Source organism: Lissotriton helveticus, chromosome 7 (assembly GCF_964261635.1).
Source record: "Lissotriton helveticus chromosome 7, aLisHel1.1, whole genome shotgun sequence".
Lineage (NCBI taxonomy): Eukaryota > Metazoa > Chordata > Amphibia > Caudata > Salamandridae > Lissotriton > Lissotriton helveticus.
Window position 1 is genome coordinate 1,386,649,312 of NC_136068.1, and position 22,299 is coordinate 1,386,671,610.

The 22,299-nt window shown below is 47.0% G+C and overlaps 1 protein-coding gene across 3 annotated transcripts in view; it reads right to left on the minus strand.

Annotated features, from left to right (window-relative positions):
- The window catches only part of TBCD (tubulin folding cofactor D), a 2,437,462-nt gene that overhangs the window by 291,761 nt on the left and 2,123,402 nt on the right, over nucleotides 1–22,299 (minus strand). The window lies entirely within an intron of this gene.

The following is a 22,299-nucleotide window of genomic DNA, read 5'->3' on the forward strand; positions in this document are numbered from 1 at the left end:
GCACGGCCAGCTTCCCCTTTCTGTCATCTGCCTATTCCGCATGTGCAATAAGTGAGCCCAACCTACGTGTCCCTTCAAATGGCTCCAATTTCAGGCCTCTCTTGGAGGAAATTGAGAAAATTCCTTCTCCTGTGCAGGCAGGAGGCCAGGAGCAACAGAGGCCGCGCCAGGGGACTGGGGATCAAGCCTAAGGCTTCACGTTCGGAAAATTGGGCACACGTGTTGCTGAAAGGGGAGCCTTCTTCTGAAAGATGGGTCCGGCGCCGAGGGGCTAGATCAAGAGCCTGCCCAGGGTGGTCCCGAGACCCGAGTCCGCCCGCTCTGCCGTGCAGTGAAGGAGCAGCAGGCTGGAAAGGCCAGGTCTTACAAGGACCGACAGTGCGAGCGTCTGAAATAACCTCTTTTCCGTACTTCCACATCAGTCAAAAATCACTCATGCGATGGCAGGTTAATCCATGCTGCACAGGCAGCATCCTCTTACACTGTTGCATAAGCACAGCTGAGCACCGTGATGGAGCAGCATGCAGGGTGTGGACAGGATGCACCTGAGCCTGGTGTACAGTGTGCAGTGCCAGAACTCCACGTCACAGAGCGGGCTTGGAGATCACATCTGCGTACCACTGGGAGCTCATTCCACCTCCTTGAAAAGGCACTCGTGCTCCTTTAAGGGCCTCTTCAACACAGGAACCGCTTAGCAGAAACGTGCAAGACTCCAAAGAAAATGCAATCATATTTACATGGGAATCCTTTTGGCCTTATTTAGGATCAAATAGATGGAAATGATCAGGCCATCATTTCCGTGCACACTCACTCTACTACTGTCATTTTGCTTCTTTCTAAATTTCTTTAGTGGGTACTTTTTGCTCCAGAGGATAGACTTTTATACTTTTGTGTCTCATCTGTATTTTTTATTTACAACACGTTATAGGATGCAACAGTAGTCTTTGCAATAATTAGATGGTCAGGTCATCCCTTCTCCCTGAAGTTGCGGTCGCCACTCGGGTGCAATAAACCTCCCTACATGGGTTGCTCTTCAGGGACCTCCGTGTTTATAGGGCTCTTATAGCTTCTGCTGCCATGGGCGTAGGAACTGTGGGGGACGCGGGGGACATATCCCCCCCAGATTTTGGAGTGGGGGGGACACGGGGGACAAGGGTGGGGGGGACGAGGGGTCAAACAAATTTCCCATCTACCTCCTGAGAGGGAGATTGGCAGGCCATTAGCGCGCGAAAAAAAGTGCGAGAGGTGCTGCGTGACCTAATGGCCCTGCACTTGACCTGGCGCCTCTCCAGGTACCTGTCTGTGAGCCGCCATAAGGTGACGTCAGAGGCCACTCGCCCCCCTGCCTCTGCCCTTTTGAACTCTTTGTGAGGCTCCGGGCATTATTTCGTTCTCACCTCTGCTGCCTGCAGCCAGTGCTCTGGTTGATATGCTGGCCTCGGACTCCTCGCATCGTGCCTGTTGCCTGCAAGCAGCAGCACGCTCCCTGAAGCGTGAGGTCCCTCCTGCGTGAGCACCTATCCCATTGAAATACCTGACGTTCGGTTCAGGGGCGTAACAAAGGCCCACTCAGCCCACGCGGTGCGGGGGGCCCCAGGCCCAGGGCCCCCCTAAGCGCACAATACACCTATTCACAGACGGGGTCCGTCTGTTGATGCCACCCTATAAAATATCTCACCGGTTACTTTGCTACCATGAGTGTTCAGCAGACTCTTTCCCATAAAAATCTGCCTCCTCTCCGTACTGCCACCCATGGGTTGTTGGAGTGTCACAGCTAAGCGTCCCATCACTCCCAAATATACCAGAGTCTCGCTTTTTCCCTCAGCCAAGGCACCACAGAACAGTCTTCCGGTTACTGTAAGAAAGTGCACCGAAGCAACAAAGACTTGAGGTATAACTATAACTGTAGTGCTTAAAAAAACCTAACAATAAATAAACGTATATGTAGGACATGCACCGCGTTCATTCTTATATGAACTCTGATTCTAATGTAATGTAAACAGTTTCCAGCTCGGCGTCGGAGACCAGCATTCACGCACTGAACGATCTAATCTGATTTTCGCTTTGGGTTGACACGAAAACTTGACAAATGGGATTTTTATGATTTCAGCAATCTGCAGCAAACAGACAACATAACACTAACACAAGGCAGGTTCTATACCAATCCCGGTAGCCTGGAGTTATAAAAATGTAAGCCCCGGTTTATTTTCTCCCTGCTCAATAATTTCGCGGGGAAAAAAAAGTCTAAATTGTAATAACTTGCTTTTGAGCACCAATTGCTACCACGATCTCGAGATACCATAACAATGAAAAGTAATAGCGGTACTATTTCCCAACCAATTACATTCGTTTTATAGAACCTAGGAGGATGAAAGGCTGAGTGAGCCCTGCTGGGATTCTAAAGGGTGGTTCAAAGACTTTAGTGGCATTTCTACAGGCTTGTACACTTGCCCAGCACTGATGATAGCATATGCCCATGGCACTAGATGACAACTGTCTGTACTGCTAGCCAGGGTGGAATATTCCAGAGTTCAGAAACTTTATCCAGCCTCCCAAACAGTTTACACTGCTCCACTACCAGAAACAATAAATGCGCATATATATATATGTATATATATATATATATATATATATATATATATATATATATATATATATATATATATATATATATATATATATATGTATATATATATATATATATATATATATGTCTCGTAATATATATATATGTCTCGCGCACCAGCTATCTACCAAGCGCATTCTGTTTCATGGCCTCTCCCCTCCTGCCAGATCTCTTGTGTGCTCTCTACCACACCACCTTCAGTCCCTCCCTGTCCTTCCAGGTCATGCTCACTCACCCTTCTACGGTCTGTGACACCCTCCTCCGTACCCCTTGACATGCTTTCTACCCCCTACCATGCTTCTTCCATGTTATGCTTCCTGTTTTCTGCCAGGCGCTCCTTCATTAATAGCCTCTTCCCTCCCTCCCTCCATAACATGTTTTTTCCCACCTCATTCTCCTTCACTCCCTTTACCTCAGACCTCAGTGCGTGCTTCACCCCACTCCAGCTTCCTGCCAAGCATCTGCTACCCCCCACCCCATACCCCACCAGGATCATGATTCCCCCACCCGCTGTACTTCATCCATTCCTGATCCTGACAATGTTCCACCGTCCTTCCCTCCTTCACGCCCTCCCTGTTCCTTCCCCTCATTCTCTTTTGCCGTGTCTCCACTCACTCCTCTCTCCACCATACTTTCTCCTTCATTCTTTTCCATGCTGTCACCATTTCTCCCCCTATCACCCCATCACCGCTTTCAGCCTTTCTTCCTCACACGCCCCCGTCGTGCCACTTCTCTGCCAATGCCTGTCACCTCTCCGTCCCTGAGTGCTTAATTTGTGCCAGTGCTTAGCACCGGCACTTATTTTTCAGGGCCGGGTCTACACTCTACACGAAATATTGATAATTGGTTGCACTGCACGTTGCTTACTAAGTACTGACATGGTTCCCAGCTGGCCGCCTTATTGTAAGCCACACAGTACTGCCAGAAACTGCCTGGGCCCCTGCCTCGGGGTAAGTTAGGTCACACCCCATTTTGAAATCGTTCAATCAATGGTGAAGGGTTGTAAATTCGACCCTGCTTGGCGAATCTTCAAGCGTGTACCCGGAGTGGCCCAATGAGCAGTGTTTTTGCCCACGGCCGGCCCATACTGCGCAGCCGCAGACCTATTCAGCCGACGACAGAAGTAATCATCGTGTCAAGCAGCAAGCCTCCTTCGTAGATTACTTAAACCAAAAAAGGCTGTCCCTGTAAGTAATTCATTTAACTCTGTAACATGTTGGTAGTGGTAGTGTGAACGGAACAGAGCAGTCAGAGTGTCTGTTTTTAGACAAACCGTGGCATTTGCAGTTTATCTTTGTCATAGTCATTCTTTATAGCTAGGTTTTATCCTGTTATTTGCTTGCACTGTATAAATGAAAATAAATGTGAAACTTCTGAGCTGCACCGTTTGCTATCGAGATAGCACATGTGCTGGGGTGAGCATTTGTGCATCTGTGCAGAGCCATGATTTTGAGAAATACATTTGCAAACTAGGATATTTACCCATTCATGTTTGAATTGCTCTTGTGGAAAAGGGCAAGAGAAGTTCTGATGACAGAGTCACCATGGCTCGGAGACAGATAACTTGTGATACTACTTTTGAGCGTATGTGGGACATTCTGTGATTGGGAATGTATCCTACTTTGTGAATGCATTTTAATGTCAATAACTCCTATTAAACCTTCAATAAACATGTGCATCCATTGGTTGGATTAAATAATGTAATAAGCTGTAACTGGTCAGTGAAATGCTGAACCAATATTAGAAATCACTACAAACCTTACACCTATCATAAAATAAGCCTTTCTTTTGTGACATTTTGCAGATGTCAGCTTTCAGCCCTGCAAGGGTATTTGATTTATTGATGTTTCTTTATTGGAGGGTCTGGTGCCTCTGGATGCGGTGTGACACATGAAAAACTTGACAAATGGCTTTTGCAACAGATATTCTCCATGTACATTTTTAACTTTGTTGAGAATACCGAATCGTGTTTCGCATCCACACATTCAGAGTAAATTGAGCACGCCCCTATTTATTTTTCGGCAACGTTTGTATGTATATTAGGCAATACTTCAGTGAATATTTTTCTTCAGCAGTGATGTAGCATAAGCCCCCACAATGCGGGAGTGCAGAGCTCCAGGGGACCCCTAAGCAAAGGTGGTAGGTGTTGGGGAGTGGGCCCCCTCCGTGTACTTTGCAGGGGGTCCCCCTCTAGTTTCGTTACGCCACTGGTTCGGTTAACTTGTAGGGCTGTTACACTGCATTGCCAGGGGCGCCTGGTGACATTTGACAGTGGTGGGGGTGTGGGGTGTACAGGTTGTGGCGAGCGAGCACAGCAAGCGAACCTGACTTGCCCTGCTAATGGCTGAAGGGAATAACAAAATGTGCATATGACATTACTGTACCATGCAAAAATAACTGCTCCTTTTCCCCACGGGCTGCTTAATGCTGGATAGAGTCAAAACACAATTATCTTCATATAATCACCGGAGTGCAATAATTTGGTAGCATGCTTTTCAGTACGCATTCACTAGGCCTGTCTTTACATATAGAGCAGGCGAAACAGAGATTTGGCAGGGAAAGCACACTATTGATTTATGGCACTCTCTTCAAGTACCACAAGCCTGATCCCTCACCAGCACGCTAGTCCTTTTTTTCACCTCCTCAGAGCCCTGTTGTGTTTTCTTCACACCTCCTTGTGATTTCTCTTTCTGAACGCACCTACCCCATACTCCTTTCCATCCTCTTGAATTCTGTCTCCAAACTCTGCTTGCCCTTTGATCTACAAAGATCCTTCTCTTGGTCCTCTACATCTCTCCATTCAGCTCCGCCTCGCTTCTCTCGGTGATGTGGATCCCTCAGCCCCTTCTTTAGCTCAAAAGTACCTCTCCGTCTGCACACATCTGTGCACAACCGACGGGTCAAAAGCTGTGACCTTGGATTTCACAGAGGGTCAATGATTGTAAATATCCTTACAATCATTTTCCTAACAGCAGAAACGGGGCACGTGCTCGGTTTGCATCAGATCCCCCCATTCCAAATAGGCCTCACGAAAACCTTTGCCATCTGCCAAATTTCAGGGCAGCCCTGACAGCCCTTTCGAAAAATATAAATGCACACACAGATACATGCACATACACGCAGAAACGAACGTCAATAGCATGTGTTTGCATATGTATTATTCATTCTAGGCCCGATTGCATTTTATTAATCAGTGGTCCGACAAGTGTAAATTATTAGTTAACACAAAGTTGTGATAATCGTAAAATGTCTCGTAATCATCCCTGGCCAATAATTTATTCCACACATTACAAGCACCTTTCCAACACACGTTTAGCAAGGGATGGGGGTGGGTGGGACGAGGGGTAGCAGGGAACAGTAGGGATTGGGGAATTACCAGTTATCACTAGTAATAATGACAACCATAATAAAGGAAGGTAATTCCAGACATTGCAGTACCGTTCGCGTGCCACCTCTCATTGGGGCACTGAGGCTGGCGCAGGCTTTGTGGTAACGTGCCTGGGTTGGCACGCAGCGGCCGCTTCAACTCTCTCCTCCGGTTCAGCAGCACAATAATCACTCCGATCCCCTTTAAGTTTTCCTGCTTTCAAAATATTCAGTGCAGACAATACCTTCAGAGTTCAGGACATGTTTAGCCTTGTGTACATATCACTGCTGACTCAGCATTTCATCCTTCTGAGGTCGCTATACTGAACACCAGGTGCTGGATGTTATGCAATAAAATTCGATTAATAGTTTCTGGTGCCATTTACATATAATTTGGTCTATTGCTTTAAGAGATTAATAGTTTCTATCCACACACTGACATGCACAAGCATAACCTCTCCCCCCTCCCTTCAATCCCATAGGTTACAACATTACAGTTGCGTCGAGGCCAGATGGAGGGGTGTAAATATCACCGGAACCCCAAGGCCGCTTCATTGGAGAATAACACAAGTTATCCAATAGGCGGCTTTCTATTATTTGTTTGAAGCAAGTTGCACTCAAAAAATGTTTCCCCAGAAGAAAAGCGTTTTTTTTAAAACAATGCAACATACATAAAGAGATGATGGACTCAGTTGACCTGCATAGAATAGCGAAATAATATGGCCTCTGCAATGAACGGCGCAAGAAATTATTTGGCTTTTCAAAATAAAGTTCATAATTTTAAAACAGATTCCTGCAGCAAGAAAAACAATTTCTAATTTGTCTGATTGAATTTTGAGATGTAGGAATGTCGCTAAGAGCGTTTAGTTTATTATTCCTTTTTTTGTCCCGCCTTTGTTTTCTTGGTGCATGAAGATGCAAGATTCATATACATATTTTTTTCCCATTTGGTCTTTATTGTGAATGTAAATAAAAATAAAGCATACTTGCAGACTGTGACTACTTGCCAGCGTTTCTCAATATTTCTCTTCATAACTATGCAATTGTATACGTTTAACGCGCGTACGGTCTCGCTCAATGGGCGATTTGTATAGGGTCACTGGAAAGTCCACAAGGTTGTCCCTGTCCCCCCCAGAAATTTAGTGTCTCCTACGCCCATGTCTGCTGCTAAATCCAGACTCAGACACACACCAATGTCACCTGTTCCGGGAATTGGGCCTATGTTTGCCCCTTATCTAGAAGTTGGTGATACAAAACGGGGAGTAACAACAGGGTTTCACTAATTTTGTACATGTTAATACTTTTTGTATTATCTGCATCTACGAAATGGAGTGAATGGTATGAAGGTAAGTGCAATTTGCAGGTGCAAGTGGAAATTTCATATCCACCTGTAATCCAGTAAATCTCCTATCTAAATTACACCACTCCTATAGGTGTTTAATAAATGGGCTCTGACTAAATCAAAGTGAGTCATATATTTGCATTTTATCCAGATTTTAATGACCACACAGAGATATTGGTCAACCTTATACCCTCCTTTTGGACAGTGCTTTAGGGGCTTGCAAGAAAAAGGCATGATTGTTGCGCACGTTTTGATGTATGCAATCTGGGGTATCAGAACTAACGAACAAGTTACTTAACGTTCAGTAATGTTTTTTCTGGTAGAGCATCTATCATCACCTTAGAATTTCCCTCAGGGGTAAGACTGGACCTGGAAAATCTTGAGCAGTACCTCTGCCTGCCGGTAGGTGATATTGATCAGCTCTGAGTCAGCTGCACTGAAAGAGATGTTATGGTGCTCATATAAGCGGCACCCGGCACGCTGACATCAGTTTATTTTGTAACGAGATACCCAATGCACACAACAAGATAAGTAGAGCCAAAGTGTGTCACTGCAGACACCTGCAAACTTCAATACAAAGCTGACAGAAATAACAACAACATCTTTTAGTTTGATGTAAAAGTTTAGGTCTTCATTTAATTCCTTCAACATGCCAGCTGACACGTGTTTCGTCGATGTGGACAAATATTTCCGCGACTCCTCAGGGCTGTATAGCAGTGACAGCGGATGTATAAGTCGCTCTGACGGTGATAATTCCGACCCGGCAGGGCCAGAGACTTGAATGGTGATGTGTCTGGTATATGAAAAAAGGGGTCAGCGATATGGCTCAAACCAAAAAGTCCTGGATGACTAAATGTGTGAAATGCCAGTCTTAATGGACCTGACGGTCTAAGCAGTTGTGCTGCCTAAATGTGTCAAGTGGCGCCCATGTAGCGGCTTGGCAGATGTCCAGGACATGTAACCTGTGTGCAAAAGCAGTAGTAGTCATCTTTGCCCTGGTGAAATTGGCCCGCAAGCCCTCAGGAGGCTGCTTTCTAGCTAGTGCTTAGCAGATCTTAATGCAAAGTTCAATCCATTGAGAGATGGTTCACTTTTGTATAGCCTTGCCCTTTTTTGCTGCAGTGAACCCCATTAAGAGCTGATTGTCCACTCGATGATCCTTGGTGTGAACAATGCAAAACTAAAGAGGCCTTTTCATACCAAGGCAATGGAATGTCTCCTCTTCCTTGGAGGGATGAGGCGGGGTCCAAAATGTAGGCAGAATGATACTCTGGCCGACATGGACGGGGGTGACAACCTTAGGAAGGAACGGAAGAAGGCACTTGTCCAAAGGAGCAGTTTGTCAGGAGGAAAAAATGGTGTAAGGAGGGTAGGCAGTTAGAGCTTGAAGGCAGGTGACCCTCCTGACCGATGTAATGGCAACTAAGAAGACCATTTGAGAGCCAAGAGCTGCAGAGGACAGCTGTTTAGTGGCTCGAAAGGAGCGCACATTAGAAATGTGAGGACCAGTTTGAGGCCCCATTGGGGCATCAGAAAGGTGGTAGGAAGGAACAAGTGCTGTAAACCTTTCTCAAAACGAATCATAGTAGGTGACCTGTACAGGGAAGGTTGGACCGGCAACCGCAGAAAAGATGAAATGACTGACAAGTAACGCTTAACAGTACCCAGGGCAAGGCCTTGCAGGGCTAAAGATAACACAAACATCAGCACTTCTGACAGAGGTGCAGAAAGGGGGGCCGCAGTACATAGCAGCACCAGGCTACAAATCTATCCCAAAGGCAGGCGTATACCGTTTTGGTGAAGGAACGACTGATTGCAGAATGACATCACAGACCTCAGGAGAAAGAAAAAAATCCACAACTGCCACTGCTCAGTCTCCGTGCATGAAGGTGAAGCATGCACAGCTTTGGGTGCAGGACCCTGCCCTGTTGCTGTGACAGGAGGTCCTCCTGAAGGGGCATTCTGATCTGAGGATCCATGCTCATGACATATGGATATCATTCGCCACATGCACAACCTGGAGCCACTAGGATGACATAAACCCGGTCAGTACTGACCTTCATGAAAACTTGGGGCAAGAGTGGCATCAGCAGAAAGTAGTAGAGGGGTCTCAAGTTCTATTTCAAACGTAATGCATCTCCGAGTGAGATTCACTTTGGAAACTCCAATATGCAGAAGTGCTGGCATTGCGAGTTCTTGTCGGTACCGAACAGATCAAGTCAAGGTTCTCCATATTCTTGTAATAGACCTCATGCCACCTCTGGGTGTAGCTGCGACTTATGATCCACAAGGCATCAATGGCTGAGTTTATCCACCCTGGAATTGAAGGAGTCTGCCAGGTACTGTACCACCAGGAAAATGTCCTGCAGCTTCAGCCAAGTCAGAGTGGCACAAAGATTCCTGGTATAGGCTCCATTACTCCACCCGCCTGGTTTGTTGCAATTTCACATGGGGGTAGTGCTGTCTGCATACACATCAACCAGTCTCCCTTGATGGATGAAAGAAAGGCTTTCAATGCCACGTGGATTGTTCTAAGTTCAAGAAGATTGATGTGGAGCTGAGATTCAACCAGAGGCCAGAGTCTTCTGATCTCCACCTCTCCTACATGGCTGCCCCTACCCAGAAGTAATGCATTGGTCACCACTGTCAGCTCTGGATGGGGAAAATAGAGAGTCCGACCATGACCCAATCACGGGCCTTCAGCCACCACTGCAGATCTTTTGCAGTTTCCTCTGAAATCTGGACCAGGCAGGAGATATTCCCTGGTGCTGCACCCACTGAGGCATCAGATCTCACTGCAGAGCCCGCATATGCCATTTGGCGTGTCTTACCAGCAGGATGCAGGAGGCCATCAGTCATAGCAGCCCCAGACTTAGTCTCACACAATCCAGGAATGAGGCTGAAACACTGGGCTCATAGGCCAAATATCATGGACTCTCCAATCCGGAGGGTGGATGCCAAACTGCACTGTATTCAGAATGGCAGAGATGAAAGGGTGCATCTGAGAAGAAGTTAGGTATGACGTCGGTATGTTGACAGTGAACGCCAGCAAGTGCAAAAGGTTCACTATAGTCTGGAGGTGGGTGACAACTTCCTGGGGTGACCGTGCCCTCAGCAGGCAGTCGTTGAGGTAGCGGAACACTGCAACCTCCAAAGATGAGTTGCAACCACCACCATCAACTTCATGAACACCTGAGGGGCGTGGTGAAGCTGACTGGGAGCAGAGCAAACTAAAAGTGCTCTTGGCCCACCATGAACCATATGTAATGCCTGTGGGCTAGCAGGACGAAGATGCTAACATAAGCATCCTGCAAATCTAACACTTCCATACAGTCTCCAGCATCCAGGGCAGACAAGCCAGGGTGAGCATTTTGAATTTTGCTTTCCGCAGAAAGGTGTTAAGAGGGCACAAGATCTCGGATAGGAAGAAGTTATTGACCCTTTTTTGGCATTGAAAAGCACCAGCAGTAGCAACCACGACATACCTCTGGTGCACGCACCCTCTCAATGGCTCCCTTGGCCAAAGGAGCCTGCACTTCCTGACTGAGCAGGGAGGGATGACCCTCCATCGGCCATTCTTTCCACAAACAGTAGAGTGTACCCCTTCTGCATAATCTGAAGCACACACTTGTCAGTACTAATTGCAGACCATTGGAGCAGGTGGAGACTGATCCTGCCACCAACGGGATGGCTGTGCTGGGGGGAGGGTGTACTAAAGAGACTTAGAGGCTGGGGATGCATGAGGGGTGTGGGACTGGACATGTCACTGGACCTGTGCAGGAAACTGGGTTTTTGCAGCAGTACACCCCCACTTTTTGCCTGGCTTTTGATGCTACTTTTACTGAACAGTACTGGGTCCCTGCTAATAGGGCCCCCAGTACCAGTGTTCTTTCTCTAAAACCATGCCATAATTTGCACAACTTCAGTGGCCCTTGTGAGTCCCTAGAACATTGTACCCCTGGTACCTAGGGTCTAGGCAATGAAGAGGGACCGCAAGGTCTGCAGCACAAATTGCCCCACCCTAGTGTCCCTTCACCAAGGCCCTGAGCTTTGCCTTTGCAGACTACGTGCCTTGGTGCAGACAAAACTGAAGAGTTGACATGTGCCATGCCCACAAGGCAATACATGGAATATAGGTACAACACCCCTAGAACAGGCCTTAGCCCTGAGGCAGGGTGCACTATATCTCCTGTGAGGGCATATGTGCATGGGCAGATATGCCCCTGCGATATCCATGGCGATTACTGGATATTGTAAGTGACTAGGGAAGCTGCAGTAGGTACATGGGCTGGACACTCGTCTTCAAAGGTTCCCCAGCACCATGATGGTTTCACTGAAGTATGGGATGTTTGGTACCAAACATCTCAGCTCAATAAACCTACACTGATTCCAGTTTCAGATGCACACAGAGGACCACTTAGAGGAGTCTCCTAAAAACCTATCAACCCTGAGTGTTGTCACCAACTGGCTTAAGCCAGCCTGCCACCACCAGACAGTGTATGTTCTGATCTAATGGGGTGAGCGCCTTCGTGCTCAGTTGTCGCGAACAATGTCTATTCTGGGTGGAGGTGTTGTTCACACCTCCCCCTGGTAAGGAAGAGCCATCTGTGGTGGGGAGCTTCAAAAACCGTGCTGCTTTTGTAACTCGACCCCAGCCTCTCCTGTTAGAAGAAGCTGCCCCCCCTGTCCTCATCTACTTTTGGGAGGAAGACAGGAAGGAATACTTAGCAAGAGTAGGAGGTGTGCCCACCTTTTCCTTTGGGAAGGGTCCTAGAACTGTAAAACTCCAACTGCGTCTTACCCTGTGTTGTCCAAAGGAAGTTTGACCCGGTGTAACCACTCTGCACCCGGGCGCCTTGGGGTCCCTGGCTACTCACCTTGGGTGGTCCAGTTTTGCCCCTGGGAGCCAACATCCTTGGGTACTAGTCCCGTTTTTTCATTTGGATATTTGTTATTGCGCACGACTCACCCCTGGAGGAGTATCTAGGTGCTGCTCAAAAGAGAATAAAGCATTTTAAAACAGCCAAGTCTTCAAACCCTTCTTAAAGGAGGTGGTCTGAGCAAGAGTGAAGACTAAGAGGGAGTCTGTTCCAGTGATTAGTGGCTGTGTAAGAGAAAGATCTGTCTCCATATCTTAAAGTATAGGTGAGTGGGACTACCAGATGTGCCTTATCTGAAGATCTTAGACATCTAGGAGGCAGGTAGGGATACAGTAGGGTAGACAGATAGAGTGGGAGAGACATATGGAGTGCCTTATGTGACAGATAACAGTTTGAAAACGACAAGATTTTTAATTCACAGCCAGTAATAAAAGACTAGGGGAGGAGGGCGAGCGAGAAGGAAGATTGCATATTAGCGGTGCGGCACCGTTCTGACCACCTGCAGTTTGAACAGCAAGAAGTTGTTTACTGATGTCAACAAAGTGTTCCCATAGTCAAGGCAGCTGGTCATAAGGCCCTGGACAAGAGTATTCCTGGCAGTGTCTGGAAATCACAGGAGAGCATTTTTTAAGAGCCCAATTGTGGCAAAACAGAGGTCACAGGTGTCACAGACATCTGTATTCTTCCTGTTTAATCGGACACAGTTGCTGCTCATCCAAGTAGTGATTTCCTTCATGCAGTTTGAAAATTTGCCTTTCACCTCACCTGGGCCAGGGCCAAAGGAGATAGGAAGTTGAGTGTCATCAGCATACAACATGATCTCCACACCACAGGCTCTCACGATTTGGGCTAACAGGGCTACATAGATGTTAAACAGAGTTGGGCTCAGGCACAAACCCTGACGCACTCCCTCGTTCATATGCATCAGTCAAGACTTAAAAGAGTCCAAGCAGACTTGTTACGTTCGCCTGGCAAGGAAGTTCCTGAGCCAGTGTAGTACCCTGCCGTGTAACCCGGCCTCATGAAGCCTGTTGATTAGGATACAATGGGAGACCGTGTTAAACGCTACTGACAAATCCAACAGTACCAACATGACCAGGGTTCCAACATCTAAGGAGAGCCTGATGTTATCAGCCACAGCCAGCAGCCACAGCCAGCAACGCTGTCTCAGTGCTGTGAAGCTCTCTAAAACCCGATTGCAAGGAATCCAGGATGTGGTTTTCTTCAAGAAAGGCTGAAAGTTGTTTATTAATTAACCTTTCTAGAGCTTTCGCAAGAGAGGGTTTAAAAAAAAAAAAAAAAGGTTTTATATAGCGCTTGCTAGACCCGGAGCTATCAGATCGCTTTACATGAGTATCAGACCATAGTTGCAGGTTACATTTCTACAAAGGTTACACAGTTATTAGAGCACAGCTACATAGTTACATGTTTGGTTGAGCCAAACAATAAGGGCATATGCGTAAGGGAAAAAGCAGGCAAGGGGAGCGATTCAGGGGGAAGGGGGTAGGAGCAGGGGAGGTAGACAGGGAATGAAGGAGAGAGAGAGGAGGGGGAGGGTGAGAGACACAACATGGAAGAAGAGAGGGAGGGTGGCGGGGGCACAAACCGGTAGAAGAGTAAAAGCTGCGTCCAAAGTCCAGTAAGCTGTGATCCCAGGGGAAGTGGTATTATTCCCCCAACTCAGAAGCAAGAGGCTCCCTTTACACAGTGGCCTCTCTCAAAGGGGTCTCTGAGACTCCAAGGTCTACCTACTGGATCCTTCCACAAAGAAGGGGAGAGGGAGTACTTTGGCAAAGGGCGCCATACCATGCCTCAACAATGAGGGGCTCCCTTAGCGCTGTGGACTCTCTCAGAGGAATCACCTAGACTCCAGAGTATAAGTAGTTGGATCTTTCCCCAACAAGGGAAGAAGGAGTGCTTAGTTAAAGGACACAAGCGACATGGGGCTAGGGGGTGTAGCAGGCATGGGGAGAGATTAACGGGGGAGGGGATAGGAGCAGGGGAAGTATACAAAGAATGAAAGAGGGAAAGTGGTAGGGGAGGGTGAGTGAGAGCATGAAAAGAGGGGGGTGTTTTACGCGGTTGACTCTCTCAGAGGGTCTCTAAGATTCCAAGGTCTACCTTCTTGATCCTTCCCCAACAAGGGGAGAGGGAGTGCTTTGGTAAGGGGCGCCATACCAGGCCCCAGCAGTGCGTGGTTCCCTTGATGCTGTGGACTCTCTCAGGCAGTTCACTGAGACTCCAGAGTAAGAATATTAGATCTTTCTCCAACAAGGGAAGAAGGAGTGCCTAGTCAAAGGGCAAAAAGGGACAAAGGGCTAGTGGGGAGGGTCGAAACTGGCAGGTCAATAGAGGGGGAACAAACGGCAAAAGAAAATCGCATTAATTACAGTAAGATAACACCTACAATACCCGGATAATTTAGCGATCCAGAAAAAGACAGGATCTACGAGAGGCAAGGGTCAGGGAGGACAAAGTGAGGGAGTCAGCGAGTAGAAGAGTCCCACCCGGAAGAGCTACGGATAGCAGAAAAGGAAATGAATACGTTGTAGCGTCACTCAGGAGATAAATGCAAACACAAAAGGCTCAGAATCACAAAATGGTGATATCAAGTACAAACAAGCATTTACAAAGCAATAGGTCTCCCAGCATTAAAGTTTGAGCTAATGGCATTGTATATTACAATGTGTTACATTAATTTGTTATCAAACTCTGAATTGTTGTATAAAGATGATTTGCAAACTGTCAAATGTTGCTGAATAGTAAGCAACGTTGTGAATAATATTGTTTGCTAGTCATCCTTGGGTACCAGAGTACTTCACTTGAGGCAGCTCACTACTCTGCACTCACTACTCTGCACTCACTACTCTGCACTCACTACTCTGCACTCACTACTCTGCACTCACTACTCTGCACTCACTACTCTGCACTCACTACTCTGCACTCACTACTTTGCTCTCACTATTCACTACTTTGCACTCACTACTCACTACTTGGCACTCACTACTCACTACTCTGCACTCACTACTCACTACTCTGCACTCACTACTCACTACTCTGCACCCACTACTCTGCACTCACTACTCTGCACTCTACTCACTACTCTGCACTCTACTCACTACTCTGCACTCTACTCACTACTCTGCACTCTACTCACTACTCTGCACTCACTACTCACTACTCTGCACTCACTACTCACTACTCTGCACTCACTACTCACTACTCTGCACTCACTACTCTGCACTCACTACTTTGCACTCACTACTCTGCACTCACTACTCACTACTTTGCACTCACTACTCTGCACTCACTACTCTGCACTCACTACTCTGCACTCACTACTCTGCACTCACTACTCTGCACTCACTACTCTGCACTCACTACTCTGCACTCACTACTCACTACTCTGCACTCACTACTCTGCACTCACTACTCTGCACTCACTACTCTGCACTCACTACTTTGCACTCACTACTCACTACTCTGCACTCACTACTCTGCACTCACTACTCTGCACTCACTACTCACTACTTTGCACTCACTACTCTGCACTCACTACTCTGCACTCACTACTCTGCACTCACTACTCTGCACTCACTACTCACTACTCTGCACTCACTACTCTGCACTCACTACTCTGCACTCACTACTCTGCACTCACTACTCTGCACTCACTACTCTGCACTCACTACTCTGCACTCACTACTCTGCACTCACTACTCTGCACTCACTACTCTGCACTCACTACTCTGCACTCACTACTCACTACTCTGCACTCACTACTCTGCACTCACTACTCTGCACTCACTACTTTGCACTCACTACTTTGCACTCACTACTCACTACTCTGCACTCACTACTCTGCACTCACTACTCTGCACTCACTACTCACTACTTTGCACTCACTACTCTGCACTCACTACTCACTACTCTGCACTCACTACTCACTACTCTGCACTCACTACTCACTACTCTGCACTCACTACTCACTACTTTGCACTCACTACTCTGCACTCACTACTCACTACTCTGCACTCACTACTCACTACTCTGCACTCACTACTCACTACTCTGCACTCACTACTCACTACTCTGCACTCACTACTCACTACTCTGCACTCACTACTCACTACTTTGCACTCACTACTCTGCACTCACTACTCACTACTTTGCACTCACTACTTTGCACTCACTACTCTGCACTCACTACTCTGCACTCACTACTCTGCACTCACTACTCTGCACTCACTACTCTGCACTCACTACTCTGCACTCACTACTCTGCACTCACTACTCTGCACTCACTACTCTGCACTCACTACTCTGCACTCACTACTCACTACTCTGCACTCACTACTCTGCACTCACTACTCTGCACTCACTACTTTGCACTCACTACTTTGCACTCACTACTCACTACTCTGCACTCACTACTCTGCACTCACTACTCTGCACTCACTACTCACTACTTTGCACTCACTACTCTGCACTCACTACTCACTACTCTGCACTCACTACTCACTACTCTGCACTCACTACTCACTACTCTGCACTCACTACTCTGCACTCACTACTCACTACTTTGCACTCACTACTTTGCACTCACTACTCACTACTTTGCACTCACTACTCACTACTCTGCATTCACTACTCACTACTCCGCACTCACTACTCACTACTCTGCACTCACTACTCTGCACTCACTACTCTGCACTCACTACTCTGCACTCACTACTCTGCACTCACTACTCACTACTCTGCACTCACTACTCTGCACTCACTACTCACTACTCTGCACTCACTACTCACTACTCTGCACTCACTACTCACTACTCTGCAGTCACTACTCTGCACCCACTACTCCTCCCTCCTCCCAGTCTTGGGGGCGGTTTGTATGTTACAGTAGTGGCCTAACAGCCAGAGCTGTCGACGTTGGAACTGGGGAGCCAGTTCGAGTCTCGGCGTCGACTCAGCATCCTGTGTTTCTGGGCCAATCACGTAATCTCCCCGTGCCTAAAAACATGAATTTGTCCTTGTGTGATATTTAATGATGATGCTCATTTAAAGCGCTCCAGTACCTACGGGTCGAGTTAAAGCTATATAGAACTGCACAAAAAAATAATACTGTGCTCTAAATCAGTCCACCAAACTGCAGCGTGCAATATGGGTTTAAAGATAACATACTCCCCCCACCCATAGCAATAGTGTTTTCACTGGAGTCACCTTAATCTATCCATCGAACTCCAATCTCTGCCCCATTTAAAGTAGTGAAGAATCCATACATCCGTTAATCTTATTTATGAGTGGAATGCAGAATTGGGATGGTATTGAAGGCCAATGTTTGGAAAAAGTTCTGAATATGCCCATGTCAGCTTGACAAACAAAGCTTTCACGTAACCCAAAAAAGAAAAGGTGACCCCACCGGAAAAAATTAAGCATTGCAGCCGCAGTGCCGATATTTTGTACAAATCAGCCAGTAAATGGGTATTTGGATTTCAAAAAGAGGTCTGTGAGGAGACACGGGATTTCAACATGGCGGACAGCTGGGGCCGTATTCCGCCGATAGAGAACATTGCAGCCCTCGCCGAGCCGGACTTGATAGGACTGCCCCTCCCCTAAGAGCTCCCATCCGGCAGACGTCACGAGAAGGAATATGAGAGCGGAGCAGCGTGGGATCGCAGACCGGCAGAGACGGGCAGCGGGCAACGAGAGGAGAAACCGGCAGAATCCAAGGACTGCACGGAAGAGAACAGGACCGGACAACTTAGTTGTAGGAGGGGGAGGGGGTCTCGGTGCACGTGTGTGTGTGTGTGTGTGTGTGTGTGTGTGTGTGTGTGTGTGTGCGCGTGTGTGTGTGTGTGTGTGTGTGTGTGTGTGTGTGTGTGTGTGTGTGTGTGTGTGTGTGTGTGTGTGTGTGTGTGTGTGTGTGTGTGTGTGTGTGTGTGTGTGTGTGTGTGTGTGTGTATATGCTCGTGTGTGTATGTATGTGTGCGACGGCGGGGGGGGGCCTCGGTGCACTCGTGTGTGTGTATGCATGGGAGAGTGTGTGTCTCTGTATGTATGTATGTATGTGCGTGCGTGCATGGGCGCTCGTGTGTGTGTCTGTGTGAATGCGCATGCGTGTGGGAGCTTCCCAGGAGACAGCAGCTGGCCACAGCGCTCGTTCGCGTGCGCGTGGCCCGCTCAAATCGCCTCCTCGGAGAGAAAATGCACGCGGCCAGGTGCTGTCTCCTGGGAAGTAGAGTCAGCGACAAAAGATCTCCTGGCGGACACAGCGCTTACGCGCTGTTAAACGCCAGGAGACCTAAAAACTACTACATATACTGGTGGTTAGAGTTGTAACTATACAAAATAGTAAATTTACTCAGGGTTCAGTTAACACAACGATTAGGATAAAAAACGATTGTTACTTTTCAACAGAGTGAACGGAGAAAGAAAAAAAAGACACCTAAGGGGGTAGAGAGGGGGAGGGAGATGAGATAGGTTATAGGAGAGACAGGGACCATCACTCTAAAGCATCTCCAATTATGTGGTGGTAGGGCAAACTAAGCAGTCACATGTGTGAGCTAGATGTAGAAAAACAAACTCTAAGGAGGCAATCCGTGTCTATAAATCCTCAGCGGAAAGGCAGTTCAGGCAGGCCGTTTCAAACAAGGCCATAAAGGAAAGGCCGCACTCCTTTGTGGTCCTCCGCTAGAGATCTCCCCCTAAGACGGTGGGGCTAAGTCCGGTATGTTCCTTCTTAGACGCAGGAGCAGTGAGAGGTCCGCGCCGGGTCAATCCTCTTCGGGTCATGCAGCACCAGCACCAGTGCCAACAGTGTAGGTATTCAGCCCGATATTATATATATTGTGCGGGGGGGGGGTTGTTAAATCAGCAGTTGACAAGGGGACTTGGGGGGTGTTCACTTGCAAACCATCAACGAGGTCTGCAGCGGTTTCTTGTACTTTTAAACCCCTTGATCAGCCGTCCACAGCGCAGGCCCCATCAATGCAGCAGACCCACCTCAAAGCTCTCTCCGCGGGCACAGCACCAATCAGAATTTATGGGAGATAGGGGACTCCACAGCTCGCTGTTTGCCAACATCTCGCCTAGCCAAATTAATTTTATATACGCTTTGTGGCTTTGCTCCGTAAAGTGCTTAGCGTCCTGAGTCCCCCAGTTGCAGGGTAACAGAGAAATTGGTCTATAGTTAGAGAGAACAAGTGAATTACTTGTGAATTAAGTAGCGGAGATCCTAAAGCATGCTTTCATTCCCAGTCAATGAGAGATTGTATAAATCCTTGATTGCAGGCACAAGGCATATTGCTAAACTGGCAGTTGTCCCAGGAGTGCATGGGTCTTGAGGTGAACCAGACTTGACATGGGAAAGCATTTTACACCTGGTCCTCTGAGCAAAGTCTGAAGTCACTCAAACTGCAATTGGCTGTAGAATGTGGGTGATTTAGTTCAAACTCATTATCAAGACAATCAGGAATAAATTTGTTTTTAAAGAAATTCTCTATTTTATCTTTGAAGAAGTCCACAAGATCATTACACAGTTGGAAAGCCACAATAGTAGAGGCACAGGCAAGGGGTTTCACAAAGCTACTTAACACTTTGCATAACTCTTTCGTAGAATTGCCTGCTTTCTCAATAGTGGAGGCTAAATATGCTTTCCGTGCTGCCCTAATCAGATTATGGTCAACTCCAAGCCTTGTCTAATATTCTATTTTATCCTTAGTAGATTTTGTGGCACAGGCATCTATGTTCAAGGAGTTCAAATTGATTTCTCCTGGCGCAAATTGTCGGTTTGCCATGGAGCTGGACTTCTACAAGAAACGGATGAGGATAGCCGGAGAGGTGCTATGTGATCGAAGGAGGATAGTAAGGAGTCGTGGTAAATAGACAGTGCTATATCCACATCCGGATAAGATGAAAGCTGAGGGGCATTAAAAACCTCCATAAAGGCAGCTGGAGTAACTATTTTCCAGTTGCATTGAGATCTATTGACCACTTTCCTAGACTTACTGTCAGCTTTGTTACGCGGAATGGAGAACTTGATGAGAGTGATCCGAGCAAATAACTGGAAGCAGAGAATCACATTTTCTTCCTCGACATTAGTCAAAACGAGAGCCAACATATGTCCTGCCCTATGTGTAGGGCCGGACACTATCTGTTTAAGCCCTAGTGACTGCAAGTCAGCTAAGAGTTGAGTCACCCCTAGATCATCTGCGTTTTCGCCATGATATTGGACCCAATACTAGGAACTTCTCAAAGGCCAAACTTAAGGTGCAATATAATAAATTAGTACTTGCTTATAATCCTTTTTAGGACGAGTCTTTTGTTGAAGATAACACTAACTTGAAAATGCATTTCTCTAGTCAACCAGTGCATAAGATGTCAATTAGCCCGCGTTTAGGGAATCGCAAAAGGCGACGGCGATACCTCCCCCAGAGCGTCCTGCCCTGTCAGGTTTAACCAGTGAGTAATGCTCAGGTATGGCTACTTAAATGCAGGTAACAGTAGTATTACAGAGCCAGGTTTCTGTAAAGAAACAGATCTCGGGTTTGAATGTAAAGATAAGATCACATATTTCTATGACATGTTTGGACATAGATTTGATATTACAGTACCAGCCAACTATTTTCTTAGAAATGTCCTTGTGAGTAAAAGGGCAGAGGTAGTTATTCTGGGTGAGAGTAATTCCAGATAAACTAGGAGACATAGCTGACAAAAATAGACTCTTCTCAGTTTCTGGCACACCTAACAGGACTGAGCAGGATGAGCTACATTCCCTGGATGAAACAGGGCCCTTGAGGGACGGAATGCTCTTCCTACAGCTGAGAGAGGAATCGCAAACTTTGGTGGTAGTCAGACTGATTTGCTTTATTTCTTTAGAAGAATACTTCCTTGCCATATAAGTAGAACTGATAGTGCAAATAACGGAGTCTAAAGTAAAAAGACGGGTAGGGGTCTTCCGTATGGAGACGTCCAGGCATGGACAGGCGCAGACGGGCTTGCCTTAAGCACGCCAGCGGTCCGTCTGCGCCCTGCAGCAGCTTTTAATTGTCTATGTGCGAGTGAACCCTAAAGACTAGACTGCCGACCTGCCCAGAATGGTGGCGGTCTATTTGCATGTAGAAACTGAGGACTGCCCTGCACACGGTTGCTCTCCACAGCAAACAACACTACAGCCGCAACGGAGCAGAGAGCTGTGAAGATGATTACAATTATTAAAAATACGGCACAGTGAGTAGGCAATTAGGTTAAAAATAGGTACTAGCACATTATACCACAGTACAAAACAGTGTAACGTAGGCGATGGTTCGCAGCTTCCATTTCTCGTGAACAATATAAGGCGGTGCCCACAAAAATAGTATTGAGACAATGTAGAAATCAAAACAAAGGAAATTTCAAAAGAAATACCCTGTCCAGCAAAACTGCATGTACGCCTGCTGCAGCTGTTTTAAGCGTCTATGTGCGAGTGAAACCTAAAGTCTAGACCGCCGACCTGCCCAAGATGGCCGCAGTCAATTGGCACATAGAAAATGAGGACTGCCCTGCATACCGACTTACCGCAGCAAACAGCACAACAGCTTCGGTGGAACAGAGAGCGGTAAAGGTGATTAAAATTATTAAAATGACAGCGTAGTTAGTAGGCGATTAGGTTAAAATAGTGTACAAGCACATAATGCCACAGTCTAAAGAACAAGTTACTTACCTTCAGTAACAATATATCAGTAAGAGGCCTAGATTAGTTATAGATTCCTTACCTGCAGAATTACCCCCAGGCGTCAAACTGGGTCTGGAGAATATTTTTGTCAGCAGTACTCCTGCTCGTCGAAAGGTGGCGTCGGTTGGCTCTGCGTTCGTCGTTGGCGTCATGGTCGCCGGGATGACATTGCGGCAGCTACTTAGATGCCGCCCTTGCGCGCTGATTTCATGTCTTTTACATGACATTCCACGCTAGAAGCGCAGAGCCATGCAAGACACTGACCACTGATGCACAAACCTAGGGCCCTGAAAGCGATTCCCTGACCCTAGAAGAACTAATCTATTTCTGTTACAGATATATCGTTACCTAAGGTAAGTAACTTGTTCAT